The 22,250-nt window shown below is 38.2% G+C and overlaps 1 protein-coding gene across 1 annotated transcript in view; it reads right to left on the bottom strand.

Annotated features, from left to right (window-relative positions):
• Nucleotides 1-22,250, bottom strand: part of lrrc7 (leucine rich repeat containing 7) — a 163,904-nt gene that overhangs the window by 114,796 nt on the left and 26,858 nt on the right. The window contains exon 2 of the mRNA XM_055212778.2: nucleotides 18,975-19,248. The gene's annotated coding sequence lies outside the window, so the exon portion shown is untranslated. The remainder of the gene's footprint in view (nucleotides 1-18,974; nucleotides 19,249-22,250) is intronic.

The raw sequence follows: 22,250 nt of genomic DNA, 5'->3' as shown, positions 1-22,250 counted from the left end.
TTTCCTCTAGCTGCAATGTCCTTTTTGTTCTAGGAGTATATGTTGTCTCTGCCCTGGGTGCATTGCTGTTTGTCTGCTCTATGAATAATGCTTTATTTCTGCATTGTGAGTGTCACTGTGGAAACAGTGCAGATATGCTAGCTAGAGAGCTGAGCATTGATGCTAATGCTGTATCTATTCATAGCATACTGTATATGCATTAAATAATTCCTTTAGTGTTTCTAATACAGACCTAATAAAATGTGTGTTTATCCTAAAAATGATGACATGCCAATATGTCCATTATGCAGGTGCAATAGTGCAGATAGAGAGTTTCAAAAATACCATCACTGTCTAATGAATAGCTTAAGGATAGTGTGATCATGTATTAATAGCCAAGCATGGTGGATTTTATATGTTTATGAATAAAACGCAAAATTGTACAGAAAGCCAATGTTAATAAAGCTTCTGAAGCACACTTTTGAGGGACAATTCAGCTCACCATCTAAAGCAAGAATCTCAACCCTGCAACACTATTTGTATTTAGCTTCCCTGTGGGCTCTCTGTTGCCATAGCAACCTCATCCTGCTCTCCATTCTTTCTGGGTAAGAGCTGACGAGATGGATAAAGTGCCCAAAAAGAAAGTCTAGGACAACAGGATTAGAAAACTAGGTCTAGAGTCTTCAAAAAAGCTAAATAGTGGATAAAAGCTGGTTTGCATCTTTTTCAGCACCTGGTTAACAATGTACCTAATTCTAGAATTAATGAAACTGGCTGACTAAAATAACTAAATAAGATTAGACGAGCTGTGGTAAAATGACAACACAAGCAGTGTTATGAAGCTTGTCTATATATCTACATACAAGAATTTGCAGCTACACCAGATACAATAGGAAACTTTCGAATCAACATTGCGATTTGTCACTAGTTGCCGGGATAATATTAACATGCTAGTAGAACAGATGCATATTTGTGTCAGATCGGCTTGTGTAACAGATGGCATGAATATAACATAGAACCCTGATGCCCAGAGCGAGAATTACACAGTAATGTAATTCACCTTTGCAAAACTGCATCGAGCAACTGCATGGGGCCACATGGATTTAAAGGCAAACAAATGTTTTGTGTGTAACCACATATCTCTGCTAATCTCCGCTGTCTGAAGCAGACTGGTTAATCACTTGTCTGCCTGGCAGGGCAATTCTATTTGGCAAAGCGACACTCAAAGTATTCCAAGAACTGTCTCTAGGGTGCTCCAAGTCACTGTCTCCCTTCTCTTTTGTTATTGTTTAATTATTAGGGAGGATTCATTCTGTTCAGGAAACAGGATTAGCCCCACAACTGTGTCTATGTCAAACTAGATATCCCATCTGATTTGTTTGGAGGAAAGAGCTCAGAAAAAGTTAAAAGTCAACTCTGAATACTAAGGAAACGAGTAAACTTTAATGTAATGGAAACTCTTTGCTGTAGCCTGAATTGATCTCCTATACTTTCAAGGGCTGTCAATGTTAACATTGATGTGATTAATTACATCATGTACACTCACCTAAAGGATTATTAGGAACACCTGTTCAATTTCTCATTAATGCAATGGTGTAATGGTGTGTGTGTGTGTGTGGGGGGGGGTTCTCTGCACACTTTAGGCCCCTTAGTGCCAATTGGGCATCATTTAAATGCCACGGCCTACCTGAGCATTGTTTCTGACCATGTCCATCCCTTTATGACCACCATGTGCCCATCCTCTGATGGCTACTTCCAGCAGGATAATGCACCATGTCAAACAGCTCGAATCATTTCAAATTGGTTTCTTGAACATGACAATGAGTTCACTGTACTAAAAAGGCCCCCGCAGTCACCAGATCTTAAAGGGACCATTTAAAATATCCGCCAAAAAAAAATCAATTCATACTCCACACTCCAAACAGACGGGGGCAGTATACCTCCAGAAAGTGAGTTGGTCTATTTTAATTTAGCAGCTGCAAATTTAGCAGCATATATCAAGTTTGATTTACATTAGCAACTAAGTTATCATTAGTCACAAAAAAAACCATTCGGTCTCATTAAAATTGCAATGTTTTCCGCTACGTTTCGTGCGTCCATTTGGTGTTCATTATCATCGAAGACATTTCAAGCTTCTTAGCTAATGTTACATTTTAGCATCAGCTTGGTAGATAACGGGTGAAAACCGGATCGGATCCGTAGAGCTAACTATTAAACGCTAACAGCTATGGATGCGCGATAATTTGCATGCGATAGTCGTTGCGCTTCTCGTCAGTGAAGCCGGTTTCTTGATTGAAAGTGAATCGCCATTAGCTGCTTTCAGATGGAACCACATTTACTGCACAAAGCCGTAGTTCATGTACAAGCTGAGCATAGGTTATCGCAATGCCTATTATAACTAAACTTCTAGCGAAATACTAACAGCATATTACTTACCAATCGAAAAGAAATGTTGTCATTTCGGAGTCGAACCTCATTTCTTTCATGTCCATTAGTTGTCTCCAGCGATGAAAAGCAGTGCCAGTATTTACTCTGGTTCGGTTCCTTTATTTATCATATTTTATTTGTGATTCCGAGCGCGTTGTTCCCTGCAGCAAATGGTTGTGGTAGTGGTAAATGTCTCTTGCTTTAGCCATTCTTCCGCTCTCTTCCCAGAACTGAAATACGTCCGAAAACCCTATTGCAAGGCAGAAAGGCATGTCCGAATCCATGGCTGTCCGAATTGCATTTCTCTGAGCTGCCTTCATGCTTCTTAAGTCAGCTTCGGACGCAGCGGTAGTAGTAGAGGGCTGTACTCCCACACACGCGACTTATTCGTGTATTGCAGTTTGGCTGGCGGTTATGTGCGTGGCCCGCATACCGCCTCCCATGGTCGAAACTGGTATTACAACACCAGTCGGGCTGTAGCTAGTAATTTAGCATGCTAATTCAGATTGATATTTCTGCAGCACTATACCTTGTCATTTTTTTAATGACATCTTTGCCCTTATTTCTTCTAATTCTTTTGATGCGTGTAGCTAATTTTCTAAAATCTTTTACCTCAATTATTACAAATGGCACCTTTAAGCCAATAGAGCATCTTTGGGATGTGGTGGAACAGGAGCTTTGTGCCCTCGATGTGCATCCCACAAATCTCCATCAACTGCAAGATGCTATCCTATCAATATGGGCCAATATTTCTAAAGAATGCTTTCAGCACCTTGTTGAATCAATGCCATGTAGAATTAAGGCAGTTCTGAAGGCGAAAGGGGGTCAAACACAGTATTAGTATGGTGTTCCTAATAATCCTTTAGGTGAGTGTACAGTGATAATGTAAAAATAGTCAGTTGTTATCAAATAATAAAAAAATCAACAGGGTGATCAGGACCACACGTGAAACGAAGGGGTCTTGGATTACACTTTAGGGATTTATTTGCGATAACAGGTGTCTGGAGGGATGTTATCCTACTTATTACAGTGATATTTGCCCTATGAGTAAATATACTGTAAGTACGTAAAATATTGATCTGATATATATTATTAGCTTATTTATAAGAAATTGAAAGTATCTGCATGGAAAAATAACGTTTTCTAATGTCTTTAAGCCAAGTTAAAACAAGACAAACATTTCAAACAAGACCAATCTTTGTAAATGAAATGTCATAAATGGTATCTCATAAATGTTATTAATTATGCCTATTTATATTAAATGTTTTTGAAATATTAAGTTGCACCTGGATGAGGCTGTGTTATTAGTTTTAGGTGCTTGTTATCTGTGAATAACAAACCTCAGAATGTCACCACTGGCCAAACTACCTGTTTGGCAGCATCTGGGGTACTGTCTTTTATTAATTTCAAGCGATTGCTATCTGGAAATAATAAACATCCAAAAGTCACGGCTGGCCAATCAGATTCAAGCATTCCAACAAGCCTTTCGTTTATTCTATTCAGTTGAGGAGTTCAGATGCAAAACCTGCCATGTTTTATTATAAATCAGGCTTCTATGTTTAGGTTCAGTAAAATTGAAATAAATTCAGCAAGGTTGAATCATGTAGGTTCAGTAATTTCACATTAATGACAATGAAAAGGCTTTTATACAGTAATTGAAATGTCTTATTTGTCTTCTTTGCAGTCTTTCGCTGCAACCTCACCCCCAAGACCCTTTTTGGCAAAAAATCCACTTCTTTGGACATTTATAATAGCATAAATAATATCTGTCAAATGATAAAGCTCAAGTTTACTGCCAGGGGATATATTTTCTTTAACAGAATTCGCCTTTCAAAGCCTACAGCGAATGGCCGGTTTGGACTACAGCCCTCTACTTCACTAGAACAGTTTTTTGACTAAACTCCGCCCACAGGAATACATCAGTTGCCAGCTAAGCTAATGGCAAGCTATGCTGCTATCGAATCACAACACACTAAACAAACAACACAATCAGAACTCAATACGTATTTCTGAAGGAGGGACTTCATAGAACAAGGAAGACCGTTTTGAGGACAGTGAAAACAGCTCCAAAAACACAGAAAGAATGGGACCTTTAAGCGGATTTGAAGCGAACGTATAAAACGTTATCTCATTTTGACAAAGCTGGCATTTAGTGGCTTTTGCATATGAGCTGCTCAATTCTACATTATAAAAATTCTAATAGAAACATGAGCTGATTGGAGCCACTGCAAGCAGAGCACACACACAAACAAACATTAAATGATGGAGAAAACCCCTTTTTAATGGGTAATTTAATTATAAATCAACCCAAGACACAATGTTTAATAAATGTTTAGTCATTTGCATTGTTTGTATTGTGAAGTTTAATTAGCCTCTACGCTCAACAAGTGAAATATCACCCATTAGTGATACAGGATGGAACAGGAAAATGAAGGACCATTATCTTTTACTGCGTAATATTACATACAGTACATAAAGTGTGAGAGAATTTTTTTATTAATGGATAACTGCACATTTGCATTGCTTCATCCGCATTTGCTGTGCAGTTTGAAAGATATGGACCCTTGTGTGTGTGATGATTAAAAATCGGGCACTGTTGCAATTATTTAAACTATTAAACATCGTTCACATAAATTGCCAAGCATAATAATTACAAACCGATTTAATCCTTGAAAGGAACCAAAAACATTAACATTAAAAATACTAATAATTATAATCCCAATCAATACAAAGGAATTATAATCTAGGAATTGCAGGGACAGTACAATTCATTCAGGGTTCAACAGTGCTTTTGCGTATGATTTTATTTGTACTGTTATGCAATTTGTTTTTACAATCAATTGTTTTTTGCCTGCATATGCTCAGATTTGTCAAACATGATAACATTAATCAGTAATTGGTGAGCAGGAGGGTTGTTATATCTTTGATTTATATGTCAGATTTTGTTTGAAATTACTTTTTTCAGTAGTCAGAAGCAATGACTAAAGCAGTTCTATTGAAGTTGTATGCACCTTGCGTATTAAGCCTTATTTTAAATGCATATGTCATATGTAACATGTTGAGCCACTGGCCTAACTATACTCTGCATTGTGTGGCTGTACATTAGTCATAAAATGGCAACATGCAGATGTAGTAATAAACAACCATTTTCTTTGCAAGAGAGTTTCCGCAGCACACTTTTGAGGGACAATTCAGCTCACCATCTAAAACAGGAATCTCAACCCTGCAACCCTGGACCATAAATGTGCTGCACCAAACTCCAACAAATCATTTAAGATTCCTTTAGATCAACTCTCAGCCAACATTTGAGTGTCATTTGAGTTTTTTTCCATTACAGACAGTTCTAAAGTTGATGAAATGTCAATTCAAAAGTTTTATTAAGAAGTATTTGAATGTATTTACCGTGGCTTAAAGGCAGGGTAGGCAGGAATTATCTAAAAAACTTTTTTTACACATTTGTTTAAACTGTCTTTATATACAAATGCATAATTAAAATGTAAGTACTCTGAAAAAGAGAGTATAAACTCGAGTGTCTGTAGACCTCTTCGGGACGAAACAAATGATTAGCTTGCGCGAATATCACTCTCTCTCGCGACGATGGCACCACCCGTTGCTATGGGATCTGCCCAGACATGCGCACACCCGATTGATTTGAACGTGCACGAGGCACTCTAGGAAGAGCAAAATATGGCAGAGAAAGTGCATTCAGAACTCACAGAAAGTGCATATCCAGCCAGCGAAGGCAAACGAGGCAAAAAAGGAATAAACGAAGCAATCAAACAAGAGTAAATATCACGTGGCTTTTCCTCGAGTCGATGATGCGGTAGCTGTATTGTATGCGGAGTGTAGTCCTCATCAGAGTCAACAATGCTTTCATCACAGAAACTCTTCCATGCAAAACACTGGGTTAATAGTGAGTACTAAAAGCCATCCTATCTGTTTATATTCCTAGTGATAAAGTTAGGTGTATTATTACATGTGATTGTGACTTCATGTTATTGCATGTACCGCGCTCCTTCCTCTCCGCTTGTCTGAGGTAAATCCTGCTCCCGGCAAAGCTGTCGGTGTCGCGCGTTCATGTGTTTTGGGGGCGTGGCTTTAGAAGAAACCCAGAAGGGAGGGGGTGGAGTGAATGGAAAAATGAGCTGCGTTTAAAACAGTGGTGAGAGGTCTACAGACACTCGATTTTTATACTCTCCTTTTCAGAGTACTTACATTTTACTTATGTATTGATATATAAAGACAGTTTAAACTAATTTGTAAAAAAGTTTTTTTTAGATAATTCCTGCCTATCCCGCCTTTAACTATTTCTTCTATCTTTACAAAAATGTAAACCAATATACTTAAAGGGGTCATAGACAAGATTTTTTTAAAATGTAAAATAAATATTTTGTGTCTCCAGAGCACATATGTGAAGTTTTATCTCAAAACACTCCACAGATAATGTATTGCATGTTAAAATTGCCACTTTGTAGGCCTGAGCAAAAGTGTGCCGTTTTGGGGTGTATCCTTTAAAATGCAAATGAGAGGATGAAATACAAACACAGATCACAACGATGGTGGTTTGTTGTAAGTAAAACTCAATTGTGCTTTCAATTATTTTTTCTCTCTCTTTTTCTCTGCACTAAATGGCAGTAACGTGGTTGGATAGTGCAGATTAAGGGGCGGTGTTATTGTAATTGGCCTTGCTACCTACCTCACAAAACAGACGAAGTCTGAACGACCTAATTTTTCACATGCTTGCAGAAAATGCCTTACCCAAACAAGGTTACTGCTGGGTTGATATTTTCACGTTTTCTAGGTTGATAGAAGCACTGGGGACCCAATTATAGCACTTAAAGATGGAAAAAGTCATAATTTCACGCTATGAACCCTTTAACTAGTTTATATGTGACCCCTCCAAATGGAGTAGCAATTTGCAAAAATGTTTTAATAGTTGTTATTTTCACAGTCTTTATTAAAAAACCTTGCGGACTAAAACATACAGATATTTTGATCATTCATGACTGTCAATTTTGTGATTTTTGACATACCACGGCCGAACACAATTCATCCTAACGGTGAAGACATCAGACATTGCCACAGTCATACAAACATGAACTAAAGAATATATGCCAATAATGTTAGGTATTGTCTGCTTTGTAACCTTGAATGAACCCGCAACAAATCTGAAAAAAGTTCCTAAAAGTGCCTGAAGTGGACACTCCAACGGAAAGATGCAGTGATATGTACCACGAGCAATGTATTTCAGGTTATCCAGAAGTGTAGGCAGAGGTACATAATTCCAGTGAGCCTGTGTAGGTTGAGCCTAGTGTAAGTGATGGCCTCAATTGTGATAAAGGCCCATCAGCTGACACACTGGTATAATGAAAGTTTAAAAAGACGAGAAGGCTACTAGCCTCACCCAGCAGACCTAATACTGCCAGACTCAGCATGGAAGTGTGAAACCTTAGCCAGGAGTAGTAATAATATGAGAAAGCATTCAGTTATTTAACCTGTGAAAAACAATGTGGAGAGAAGAGAGTGGCATAATGGAACTGTTGCAGATGCGTGTTATCTTATATGTATATTTGGGTATCTTTACCGATGCAACTTTTACATAATAAGTGTCCCCTTTCAATTTTACTTTGAAAATATTTCATTTTAAATCATTATGTTGCGTTCAACTTATGTGGCAAGTAGTCTTGTAATATGAAGGATAATACAGTCATTCAGAGTAACATAGTGACTAAGGTGGATTATGCTGTATTTGTTTTTAGGGTTTATAACAACATTTTGACTGCATATTATCCCTTACATCTTAATAAATCACTAATGTAAACCAAGGGGTCAACGTTTGGCTGGTGGAACAGCGAAGGAAAGCAGGAATGCTAACATTAGCTGTCCTCAGGTTTTATAAACTCCTTGAAGTGAACCTGGCAGATAGGCTTACACTGTAGGTACGTATGTGATGCCATGGAAACATTGTGGGAAGTAATGGAGACAATCCAAGTGGAATGTCATGGAAACACTGTAAGGGCTAATAAGGTTTAACCATGAAAATCCCATTCCGTCTTTTAAAATCTTGACGGGAGCATGATCCCAAGATTTGTTTCATTAGCCTACTATAATGGCATTGCATGCTCTTCATCATTTGTAATTATTGTAATAGAAATATATTTGTATGCCTGCAACAACTGTTTATAATCCTTACTCTGAGCTACCAGCAAGAAGCCAATTTCACTACATAAATTTTTTTCAAAGACAAATCATGTGAATCCAGGACAGTACAGTGAGCTTTTCATTTTCTCACATGACTTTTCCGGAATAGGGATATGCACTCAAACAGTAGTAATGTAAACGCAAACGTTTAGAATAATGCATAATTCAATAAACACCACAGAAAAGTGTTCATAAGACCTTACTCACAGGAAGAAACTGACACAGACTGGTAAGAGTGGGTGTCTGAGAGGAAGAGGGGGCTGACTGCAGAAACTAGTGTTACACCACCTACCACATTGCCTCTTCAGGGACTCCAGGCTTTCTCTTCTATCCATGCTACTGAGGTGTAGCTATGCTCCATCTGCCGCTGTTGCCATGGCAACAGGTCCCACTGATCTACATAAGAGCATGGAGGGAGATCTGATCTATTAACGTGACTCGACGGCATATTCGTCTTTGCTAGCCCTGAAGCCAGTCATTTTGGAAATATGACTGAACGGAATTACAATGACCTCTGAATAAAACCGCACAAACGTTTTCTCTTTAGTCCTCCACAAATACAATCAAATTGTCACTCTCTGAATTTGAACGGGAAGAACAGAGCAAAAAATTTTATCTGAAAAGTGTTTGGCAGTTACATATATTGTAAAGTTGCCAGTTGTTCTCATTTCCGCCAAAACACGCGCTATTCGCCTCAAACGTGTCTTCGCCCAAGTTGAAAATATTCAACTCGAGTGAAAAATTCGCATGACACAAAATAATATCCCGCAAGTAATCTAGAGCGAGTAATGCGATGCCCCCCGTTTGGTGTGTACTTAGCATAATGCTGCGTTGAGACTAGCCGCGGTAGAGTCGTCAAGCGCGAGTGATTTCAATGTTAAGTCAATGTGAAGACGCGATGATGCGTGTCTGGAGGTCTCACGGCGCGAATGAGGCGTTTGGTGCGGCGCTGTAGATGCATAATGCTGCGTTCAGACCAGCCACGGTAGAGTCGTCAAACGCGAGTGATTTCAATGTTAAGTCAATGTAAAGACGCGATGATGCGTTTCTGGAGGTCTCACAGCGTGAATGAGGTGTTTAGTGCGGCGCGGTAGATGTATAATGCTGCGTTCAGACCAGCCGCGGTAGAGTCGTCAAGCGCGAGTGATTTCAATGTTAAGTCAATGTGAAGACGCATTGACGCGCGTCTGGAGGTCTCGAGGCACGAATGAGGCATTTAGTGCGGCACGGTAGATGCATAATGCTGCGTTCAGACCAGCCGCGGTAGAGTCGTCAAGCACGAGTGATTTCATGTTAAGTCAATGTGAAGATGTGATGATGGGCGTTTGGAGGTCTCACGGCGCGAATGAGGCGCATAGTGCGGCGCGGTAGATGTATAATGCTGCGTTCAGACCAGCCGCGGTAGAGTCGTCAAGCGCGAGTGATTTCAATGTTAAGTAAATGTGAAGACATGTTGATGCGCGTCTGGAGGTCTCGTGGCGCGAATGAGGCGTTTAGTGCGGCGCGGTAGATGCATAATGCTGCGTTCAAACCAGCCGCGGTAGAGTCGTCAAGAGCGAGTGATTTCAATGTTAAGTCAATGTGAAGACGCGTTGACGATCTGGAGGTCTCGCAGCGCAAATGAGGCGTTAAGTGCGGCGCGGTAGATGAATAATGCTGCGTTCAGACCAGCCGCGGTAGAGTCATCAAGCGTGAGTGATTTTAATGCTAAGTCAATGTGAAAACGCGATGACGCGCGTCTGGAGGTCTCACGGCGCGAATGACACGCTTAGTGCGGCACGGTAGATGTATAATGCTGCGTTCAGACCAGCCACGGTAAAGTCGTCAAGCGGGAGGGATTTCACTATTAAGTCAATGTGAAGACGCGTTGACGCGCGTCTGGAGGTCTCGCGCCGCAAATGAGGCGTTTAGGTAGATGCGATTTCGCCTCATTTACGCATCTAATTGTGATTTTGAAGCCTCAAACGTGGCTGGTGTGAACCCACGGTTAGGTGACTGAAACCAAACTTTTATAAAAACTCCTGCTAGGGGGGCGATAATTTTCAGAAAACCGGAGTTTCTGGCTTGTAACGTCATTGTTCGTGCCGAGGCGAGACTCTGCAATGGCTTTTGATTGGCCAACATGGCTTTTACGGTTATGGATATATCGCCATCTGTTGGTTTGGCATGCTCTTGACAGGGCTTCATACTGGGTTTTTGAGTGTTTTGTGGACGAAGGAAGGAAAAACTTTTATAAAAACTTTATAAAAATACCCGTGTACGAGTCAAATTTACAAAATGTGTAGAGCAGTGCCTCTAGGACCGGAGTTGTGAACCACTGCTCTAATAGCTGATATCACCCACAACTCATTGTTAGAGGGAGGAGTTTAGTGATTCAACAATCAATTAATTAAATAAGTGAATGTCTGGCTATGTGAGACTATGCAGAACCTGGCAATCTTCCCTTGTAATCGATGCAGGCTTTGTTTCAATCGATTGTAGAGAATGCTACTTCAGATATTGCTGGTGCAACAGTGTCTTGTTTCTGTTTTGCGGTATGTTAACTGACCAACACAATATTGACCAAAAAACTAATCAAAAGTAAAATGGTGCAATGCTGCTGTAGTTTATGTTTGGCACACAATATTGGTTGGAAAATGTTTTTTGTTTTAGGTTGATAGGGCCAAACAAAGATTACTTGTAAAATTTTACTGCAGCACAGCAGTACTTTAGTACTGGTAAAACCTGGTAAAAAGCCTCTGGGCTAAATGCTGGCAAGGTGCTGCCTTTCACGTGTTTACCATATACAATTAGGATTTTAAAAACTTTACAATTGCATTTGGTATCTACTAAGCACAAAGCAATACTCCAGGCAATAAGATTGAGCTCACACAGAGCGATCTAAAAATAAGAGCTAAAACACATTTAGACACAACTCGGTCTGTGCTGTTCATGCGGAAGTAAAAGTTGTTTTGGTACTCTTATTCCTGATGGGGGAAAACAAAACATCAGTTTTACCTTAATTTGGTTCCACCACAAGTTAATCAAGGCATCATTTGTATACTTACTTAGATCAAGCATATAAAAAATAAATGTATTTAGCATTGAGCTAAAGAAAAGACTGAAAGCTTAGTAGATTTGTGAGCATCTCTACTTTGTGAATAGGAGCTGTCCCTGAAAATAACTTGCATTGACAGATTTTAAAAAATATGCCAGTGCCTTTTTTTCATTTGTCTCAAGATACATCTATTTAGTATACAGATAGACCCACCACTTAAAAAAGATTTATTGTACGTTTTTATCATTTGTAGAGAAAAAAATCGTATTGTTATTAATTACAATTTAATATTGATTTAAGTTCTAATTACATCAGTGATTTTCAAATAGATTAATTTCTGGCAACTAAAAACACAATAAAAAACATTTACTGTGAACAAACAGTAAATCCTTTTATATACTTTGAGGTTTGCAAAACCATTGCATATTAAACTGTGTATGTTGTGAGAATCAAATTTTCTTTGACCTTGCAGTTTTTGTTTATGGTATGTTACACAACCAAAATCCTGTTGTGAGTTTGAGTGGGCACACAGTGGCCTACACTGTCAGAATTGTTTAATTATTTATTTATTTCCCAAAAATTGGTTCCATCAGGATGTCACCATAGCAGTGACAGATATATAGTAAGAATTTTTGGACCATTGTTTTTTTGACAATGTGAAGCACTCCTTTCTTCCAAAAGGAAATAAGCCAATTTATTGTTCTATTCTAATGATAATTTGGTTAGTTGCAGTTTATTATTTGCATGTACAATAGTGCTAATCAGTGATGTGCGGGTTGACCCGCGGTTACGAGTCATCCAAAAATATTTTTAATTATATTTGGGTCGGTTGGGTCATTTGAAATAAAGATGCCAATTAACTATTTTAAACAATTACTACTTTAAAAAAATGCGGGCTATGGAGAGGGTCGGTACAATATTTATTTTATTTTTTTGCGGTCCGAGTTGCGAGCGGGTTAGTTAAAAACGTCAGTCAGGTGCGGATTGTTTATACATTGACCCGTGCATCACTGGTGTTAATGATTTGTTTGGTCAACTTAAAAAATTAAGTTATCTGGTTGCCTTAAAATTTTGAGCTGATTCAACCTAAAAATATTAGTTAACTCAAAAAACCTTGTGTAAACATGTTGTGTCAACTAATATTTTTAGGTTGAATTAACTTTAAATTTTATTTCTTAAAGCAACCAGGTAACTAAGTTTTTTACAGGGTGCATTTAGTCTGCTGTCTGCAACCATGGCAAAAATAATGTTTTATATATCACGAAACAGAAGCAAGAACTGCTATAAAATAATTAAGACTATAAGACAATACTGACATACTGTAGCTACAATCATCTGACAAACACTTTCTTATGCATCATAATGAAAAGGAAGAATGGGTGATAGTCTGGATACTTGCTTAACATTTTACTTAAAGGGGACATATCATTAAAAAAATCTGACTTATCCATGTGTAAAAGAACAACCCAGTAACTTAGTTTTAGTAAACCATTCTCTGCAAGCATGTGAAAAAATAGGTCATTGAAATTTGGCTCCCCTTGTGATGTCAGAAGGGGATAATATTGCCCCTTAGTCTGCACTTTCCAACCACAGCACTGCCATTTAGTGCAGAGATCAACTCATTTGCATTTTAAAGAAGGACACACCCCAAAACTGCACATTTTTGCTCACAGTTACAAAGTGGCAATTTTAACATGCTATAATAAATTATCTCTGGGGTATTTTGAGCAAAAACTTCACATACGTACTCTGGGGACACCAAAGATGTGTTTAACATCTTAAAAAGGTCTTGTGAAATGTCCCCTTTAATTTAGATCTCCTGAGTCCTGCTCCCTCTAATTTCTCACAAATGCTTTCACCCATTTACCCTGCCATTAATCTAGACTCAAGATCTTTCTCAATGAAGTTTCTCGTGAGTACAATGGCCAAAAACAAGAGCCAGGAAATTCCCATTCTGTAAAGATAATGTCACGTCTGTTTATTGGTGTTTTTTATACTCTTTCTTCATGTTCAGGCTATGTCTTTTATGTTGTATTCCCTGGTTTGTCATGTGATCTTCTTATGTGCTTCCTTTACCTCATGAGTCATGTGGCACGTTCCATTATCTGAATTTGACTTTATGCGGCACGGCACAGTCCTATTAGCATATGACATCAAAGTACCACAAGAGCGATCTGAATCCTGTGCTTTTGAATTACAGATGCAAGACTTTGACATCATGTGCCGATTGGTTTGAGAAAGTTGAAAATATATTTTTCCTAATGTGTTCTGTTCTCATGGTTTTCATGGACTGGCGAAGTTGTTTGTTTCACCTATGGGGTAAGTTTTAATGTTTGCAATCCAGTCACTTTCGGTGTAGCTAATTGTACAGTAATGGTAGGGCCCACAAACAAACTTTATGGCGTGGTTTCCCAAACAGGGATTAGCTAGACAGGCTTTAGTTTAATTAGGAAATATAACTAGTTTTAACAAACATGCCTTACTAAAAACATTACCTGTGTGAATTTTAAGGCAAAACAAAGGGCCCTGGTGTATTTTAAGATATGTCAATGCAGGTTGTTTTCAGTTTGGACAGCTCTTACATTTATTTTAGTATGGACTAGTCTAATTCCTGTCCGGGAAACCGCCCCAAGTGATCATGTGTGTGTTGAAAAAAATATGAGCCAAAGCCAAAAAGCATTAGGTTGTGCCCATAGACTGTAAAAAAAGATAGACATAGTGTCCGTCACCCATAGGTTTCTGAAGATTGTTTTTAAGCTTAAAGTAGGCGGCGCCTACCGCTGCAATCTTGGCCGCGCGTCACTGCGCATCATTCCCGGAAAATGGGTAAAAAGTAAAAAGGCGGGACGTGGGTGAAGCTGAGGTAACTGGTTGCTGAAACCACGCCTGCCTAGCTCGACTCTAGTGACAGCAGTGGCAGTTCACCCGTCACTCAAGAGGCCACGCCCTTAATTATGCAGATCTTTAAGGCTTAATATAATTTAAACGGATGAGTTACAAAAAAATTACACCCCTCACAGTTGCCATGAGGGACAAAATTAGCAATACAGACCAAAAACTATTTTTGTACCAGGCTGTAAAACATATTATTTTCTACTGCAATGTTGGACATTTTAACATGGAGGTCTATGGGAATTAACTCCCTTTTGGAGCCAGCATCTAGCGGCCAGTCGGTGAATTGATGTTTAAGTCACTTCCGTATTGGCTTCATCCGAGAGATCAGAAGGTTGCCCCTCGGTTGTGCCCCACTCCCCCCTACTAATTTGTAAAATGGCAATAGACGGTTTCAGTGGCAACAACATAAACGGCTTTCCCAAACTTAACTTCTGGTAGACTTGCGCAAAGAATCAATAACAACAGAGTCCCTCTAGAGCACATTACTTCTGATAACTAGCTAAATAAATAAATAACATGTAAATTGCTAAAGCGTATCAACTACTAGATTGAGCTAACATTACTGTGTAAAATTAATGTACACAATGTTGGCTTCAAATCCTTGAAATCTTGCCTTGCTGCCAACCTCTCTTCGCACAGCAATGATTTGTGCTCACCATCTCCCCTTGTCTTTCCGAAGCAACCGAAACATTTTTATTTTCAACAAGCTATTTGTTCCAGGGTTATTTCTAGGTAATCTATTCTTTCAAACTACAGTTTAATGGCTGCCTTTGGGCTCAGTGCACAAAGAAATTTTCTGTCAGAGCAAACATGGATGAGATCTGTGACTCGACAAAAATATTAGGAGCAAAGTCACACGAGGACATGTGTAAAAATTCTAGTGCGGTACAATTCAGCATGACTTCATTTCACCCTAACACCTCTTTTCTCCTCACTAAAGTCAACAGAGAGAAGGTGCTAATGAGAACATCTGGTAAAATGGCTGAAAGCGAGAAATGTTCCTGAAATCACTCATTAGGCCTTTCACGGTAACTCTTGGCGTACTGTATGTAGTTGACACAAGCATGATTTCCTCCATATGAGTAGACTCATCTTCAATTAGCCTATATGTTTCTCCTACTGTACAATCAACAGAAACAACACAATATAACACAACATGTTTCGCAGTAACAATGTTGAAATTCTCCTTATAACAAAAGTATTCGCTTTTTACCTCAGAAGTGTTCTGTAGCAGCAATATTAGCAGTTGTTTCTCAGATATGGCATATAATATAAAACTGGTAACACAATAAGGTTGTATTTGTTAACAATTGGTTAAAGGCACAGTGTGTAATTTTTAGAAGGATCTCTTGACAGAAATGCAAATAATATACAAAACTATATTATCAGGGGTGTATAAAGACCTTTCATTATGAACCATTATGTGTTTATTACCTTAGAACGAGACCTTTTTATCTACATACACTGAGGGTCCCCCTACATGAAAGTCGCCATTTTGTGCAGCAATTTTTCTACAAAAGACCTTAACGGACAATTTTTTTGTACTAAGTGGTCTCCGACGATGACATGTTTGTCAAATTTATTAATCTTTGTTCATGTTAATTTCTGTATTTACTAATATAAAATCAAGAATGAATACATGCTGAAAACTATATTGTTAATTGTTTGTTCATCTTAGTTAAAGTTAATGTTCATGTTGTAAAGTGTGTAGGCTACTGTAAAAAATCCTTGTTGCACATGTTTAAGTATAATCAACTTGAATTTACAATTAATTTAAACTTTCTTGACTAGTGAGGAGTTGCAATAAATGATACAAATAAAATTAAAATAGCTTAAAGCTGGGGTGCATGATCTCTGAAAGCCAATGTTGACATATGAAATCACCTAAACAAACACGCCCCTACCCCAAAATAATCTGGACCTTCTTTTGATAGACGCGCCACACACATACGCAACTCAGACAACGATGTCAGTTAGTAGACATGCCCCTTACTGCTGATTGGCTACAAGTGTGTTTTGGTACTCGGCCTGATTCTCCTTTTCCAAAGTGTTTTTCAAAAATCATGCACCCCGCCTTTAAAGGGATAGTTCACCAAAAAAATTAAAATAATGTCATTAATGACTCACCCTCATGTCGTTCCAAACTCGTAAGACCTCCGTTCGTCTTCGGAAAGCAGTTTAAGATGTTTTATATTTAGTCAGAGAGCTTGTTGACCCTTCATTGAAAATCTACATATGGTATACTGTCCATGTCCAGAAAGGCAATATAAACATCATCCAAGTAGTCCATGTGAAATCAGTGGGTTAGTTAGAATGTGTTGAAGCATCAAAAATAGATTTTGGTCAAAAAAAAAAACATTACGACTTTATTCAGCATTATCTTCTCTTCCGCATCTGTTGTGAAGCGCATGCGCGAAACTAAAGTCACGTGACTGCAGTGACGTGGATGAGGTGTTGTCCTGCATACAACTTACAGCATGCGTCTTCCTCAGACTGTAAACGAAGCCCGGGCGCACAAAAAAAAACAGCTGGGGGCGCACCAGATAACACGTCAGTTGCTTCGTACGTCATCCGCGTCACAGCAGTCACGTGACTTTAGTCTCGTGCACGCACTTCACAACAGACGCGGAAGGGAAGACAATGCTAAATAAAGTTGTAATTTTTGTTATTTTCGGACCAAAATGTATTTTCAATGCTTCAACACTTAAATTCTAACTGACCCACTGATGTCACATGGACTACTGTGATGATGTTTTTATTACCTTTCTGGACATGGACAGTATACCGTATGTAGATTTTCAATTAAGGGTCAACAAGCTCTTGGAATAAATACAAAACATCTCAAACTGTGTTTTGTAGATGAACGGAGGTCTTATGAGTTTGGAACGACATGAGGGTGAGTCATAAACAGTGATGGGACTAACGCGTTACTGTAACTCCACTACTTTTAGCAGTAACGAGCATGTAACAAAGTATTTTTTTAAATCAAGTAACGCAATTACAATTACTGAAATTTAAATGAGTTCGTTACTCGCGTTACTCTATTTTGTAAAAAATAGACAAGACATATCTGACGTCGCAGGACCGTAGTTGGCGGTGCAATGAATCATTACACTTCATCATAGCTGGCAGTGCATATATTAAAATAAATATGAAATCAGAAAAATTATAATTTATTTTAGAAAATATGACATGTTGACACAATTGTCTCCAAATTTTTAAAGAGACACTACACAATTTTAACACATTATATATTTTTGTAAACATGCAGAATATTTGTCTAAATGGTCTAAATGATATACATAAATAAACTTAGTTCACATATTAAGATAATTTCTAACAAAAATATTCAAAGGTTGAATCTAAAGCAAAATAGGCTCCTACAGTATGTGATATATTAGAGTCTTACGTGTAAAATAGCCTATCTTTATCATTTTACTGTTTGACTGTTCGGTACTGTTCATATTTACATTTAAAAAGCAGACATAAAAGTAACTTAAAAGTTACTTTTCTAAGTAACTAATTACTTTTGATATACAGTAACTGGTAGAGTAATTCAGTTACTTTTAAAAGAAGTAACTAGTAACTGTAACTAATTACTAATTTTCAGTAACTTGCCCAACACTGGTCATAAATGACATTATTTTTATTTTTGAGTGAACTATCCCTTTAAGCTAATTCAACATAATTTTTATAATTTATAGCAACTCATTACTAGTTGAGAAAGTTTAAATGAATTGTAAATCGTAAATTCGTAAAGCTTTTACAATGTGTTATGTGTAGTCTACAGCAATACTACCGCCTTGATTTTAAAAGGAACACCGACAGATTTGTGTCATCGGGTGACTTTTTCTCCATAAAAGAGCAGCTCCAACAAAATGAGTAATTTTCAGATTTTATTTTCAGAATAATCATTTCTGTCCTCATCCATCTGTTCAGCAGAGTTCCCCTACAAAACCCAATAGTCTATGGCTCCCCAAATCGAAATTGCAGGACAACGGCGTCCAGCTGTTACCAATCTGTATTGCAGGCATAGGCCAGAAGTTAAATGATGGTATTATTTGTCTTACATCCAGACTGCTATAAAGCTCAGTGGGCCCATTACACAAGTTCACTCAACCTTTCAATAGACCTCTATGACCACAGGAAATTATTGAGCCATTTGGATTGTCATGACAGTAGCCATAACTTGTGCAAGAAGGGCAGCAGTAATAGGCATAGGACAAAAGTCCAGCTCTTTCCACCGCACCTAAACATATTGTGTCATTATACAGAAAGATCTTCTGACCTTAGTCCTATTTCTTACTGAGCATACAAACCCAGAGTGACTTAAAATAGAGCAAAGAAAATTACATTTATTGAAGCACAAACACATAGTACCAGCAGAGCATCGACAATATAAAGCTTTCTTTAATCTGCCGTTCTTCAGACTTACCAAAGTTGAAATGGGATGACCTTATGTAGACTTATTGTCCACTCTCTGTAGAGATTCCCAGAGCAGGCAGGACTTCTGTGGATTATCACTGGTGGGTAAAGACAGCCACCCAGTTTATTTGTGTGCGAACACTCATGTTTTCCTCATCTTCAACCTCCTGTCCAAATCCTGCCGGCCACTAGACTCTGATGGCATATCCTGTTATATTGCCCATGCTATACGCTCAGTCCTGACACATTGACCAAAACAGGCTGCCTCTTGTTTCCAGATGCACCTGCAAAATAGTGAAAATGTGTTATTAGATTAACCTAACACGTCACTCAAAAAACAAGGCAGGTAGGAAATTGGTTGGTACAACCTGGTGTAAACATGGTTTTATGTGATCACATGCCAGAATAAAAGACATGATAAAATGCGTACCTTAAAGGGACACTCCACTTTTTTTGAAAACATGCTCATTTTCCAGCTCCCCTAGAGTTAAAAATTTGATTCTTGCCGTTTTGGAATCTATTCAGCTGATCTCTGGGTCTGGCGGTACCACTTTTAGCATAGCTTAGCACAATCCATAGAATCTGATTAGACCATTAGCATTGCGCTCAAAAATAACCAAAGAGTTTCGATATTTTTCCAATTTAAACCTTGACTTTTCTGTAGTTACATCGTGTACTAAGACCTTAGTAACTTTCAATAGCAGGGGACTATTTTCGGGCACTACGTAAAATTATTGCGCCTTCTGCAGCCATGTTACGGCAGCAAAGTCCTTGATTATTACGCCAGAATGAGAGTATAGTTCCTAGCCATATCGGCCTAGAAAATCTAATCAGATTAGAGGTCTACACGGGTCCAAAAATTCCTACCCGAACCCGATCAGACCCGTTAATGTGCTACACTGAACCGACCCGGACCCGTCTGTTGTTTTGAAAGCTGGACCCGTAACCGACCCGGACCCGTCTATTATTTAAAAGCTGGACCCGGATCCGACGCGGACCCGTCTATTATTTAAAATCTGGACCCGAACCCATCCGGGAAGACACAGACCCGACCGGCAAATATTCTTTAGCTAAATGTTATTACGTCAATAAACAAGTAGTGAAAATTAAACTTTTTGTCTTACCAATAGAAGTTAGTCTTCCCCCTCCTTGTACCTGACTGTGTGATGCACAATCCTTATTTCCAAGAAAGTTCCATCCATGTTATTCCTCTCTTGACGATTGAAATGTTTAATGCTTATTCCAGCTTTAAAAGTCCACTTTACAGTCATGGTGATTAATAACGCAGTTTTACATTTGTGGTGTATCGGCCGGGTCAACTTGCTTAATAATGTTTGCCCATTTGGATTATAATAACGATTGCTCGTTCAGTGCCATGGCTGCTTTCGTAAGCTTTACCTCTTTGCTATCATCTCTGTGCTCTTTGAGCAGAGTCGCGAAAACTTTAGATATAACAGCAAGACGGTCAATTTATAATATTATTATACAAATTTGAGAATTCAGTGCAAAATGCGCGGTACGGCGGAATAGGTCCCACCTTCTAAATAAAAGAGCCAATTGTCAAAGGCAAAGTCATTGCGTCTCACTGCAGAAGCTCCTGACTGGTAGCCAGAGAAACATTAAAAGAGCACATGCGCGTTAGCTGCCTGGTTGGAGCAAACAAATATAAACTTTTTAACGCAATTTGAGCGTCATAGAAAAAATTAATGCGATAGTTCATCTAAGTTTTTGTTGCTGTTTTTTTTTAAATATTTTATTTAAATGTGGGTGTGTGTTCTCCGAGTCCGATCGACCTCGGGTATTACCCACAAAGTTAAACGGACCCGAAGTAATAGATTGAGACCCGACCCGGACCCGGCTGATCATTTAAAATATAGACCTGAACCCGTACGGGTCCCGGGTCGGTTCCCGGGTCTCGGGTCTTCCGTGTAGACCTCTAAATCAGATTCAATGGACTGTGCCAAGCCATGCCAAAAGTGCTAGCGGCAGACCCGGAGACCAGCCGAATGGATTCCAAAACCGCAAGAATAAAATGTTTATCTCTAGGGGAGCTGGAAAATGAGCATATTTTCCAAAAACGTGAAATGTCCCTTTAACTTCAGTAGTTTCAGTGCAAGGTTCGGTCAGATATGGACAAACTGTTGGTTTAAATTAACTTTGGCTAACTTTTGGTTTGTCCATATTTGTCCCAACCACGAATTGTTATATGTACTATAAGATGCATTCTGCGTTGGATGAAAGTGTCTGCCAAATGTAAATATATGCAGCTATTTCTTGCTTTCTCACCCTTTTCTCAAAATAAACCAACTCATTGCAACATCCTACATTTACTAACACAGCAAGCAGAAAACACTTCTGAATAACACGTCCATATAACACAATGTATAGCTTCTATATTCTTGCAGCCTCATTGGCGAGTAAAATGTTAAACATTTAGGGCTGAAAAGAAGCTTAAAGGTAGATTTGGGATTAGAAATGTGTTTCCCAATATTACACAAATTAAAAGATGTTAAATTAACATGAAATAGAATTTGCAGTTTTACTGAGCCGTGAAATGCTGTGCAACCGCATGAAGTCAATTTTGATTGCATGTCGACTTGAGAAAGAGACTGGATTTGGGTAAATATGGGTCAAGACCAATCCATTCCTATTTATTTTTGAAATTCTATAAAGGATAAATCATATATGTGATTTAGCATTAGTGCAAACATGCTTCTGGTGGTACACACATCATCATTAAAGTAAACAGATTTATGTCTTCAGGGCAGAAATATTTAGATGTTTCTCACATCTAATGGAGGAACTGCATTTGAATGTATCTAATACAAGGGCTTATAAAAAAGAAAATGATAGTTTATAAAAACAGAAAGTGCCTGTATATACGTATGGATAAATGCATCTATAAATAAATGTTCATATTTAGATCTTTAATCATATATTCTTCATGTGTTACATATATAATCACATAATTTGTAGTTATAACACGGCTCAATGGAATGCTTGATTCTGATTGGCCAGTCATGACATTTGCAGGCTTGTTATTCCCAGATAACAAATGTTCAAAACAATACACAAATTATTTTGACAGGTACAGTTTAATATTACACAAAAATTAAATATAAATATGTCTTTTAATAACATATATGACATTATGATAACAAATATTTAAAAAAATAGTGTGTTTGTGACATTTAAACGTCTTATCATAAAGGAAAACACCACAGTTTTTCAATATTTTACTATGTTCTTACCTCAACTTAGACAAATTAATACATACCTATATTTA

This window comes from Misgurnus anguillicaudatus, chromosome 8, assembly GCF_027580225.2.
Source record: "Misgurnus anguillicaudatus chromosome 8, ASM2758022v2, whole genome shotgun sequence".
Lineage (NCBI taxonomy): Eukaryota > Metazoa > Chordata > Actinopteri > Cypriniformes > Cobitidae > Misgurnus > Misgurnus anguillicaudatus.
Note: the sequence above shows the minus strand (reverse complement) of the source record. Positions and strands in the feature narration are given on the sequence as shown.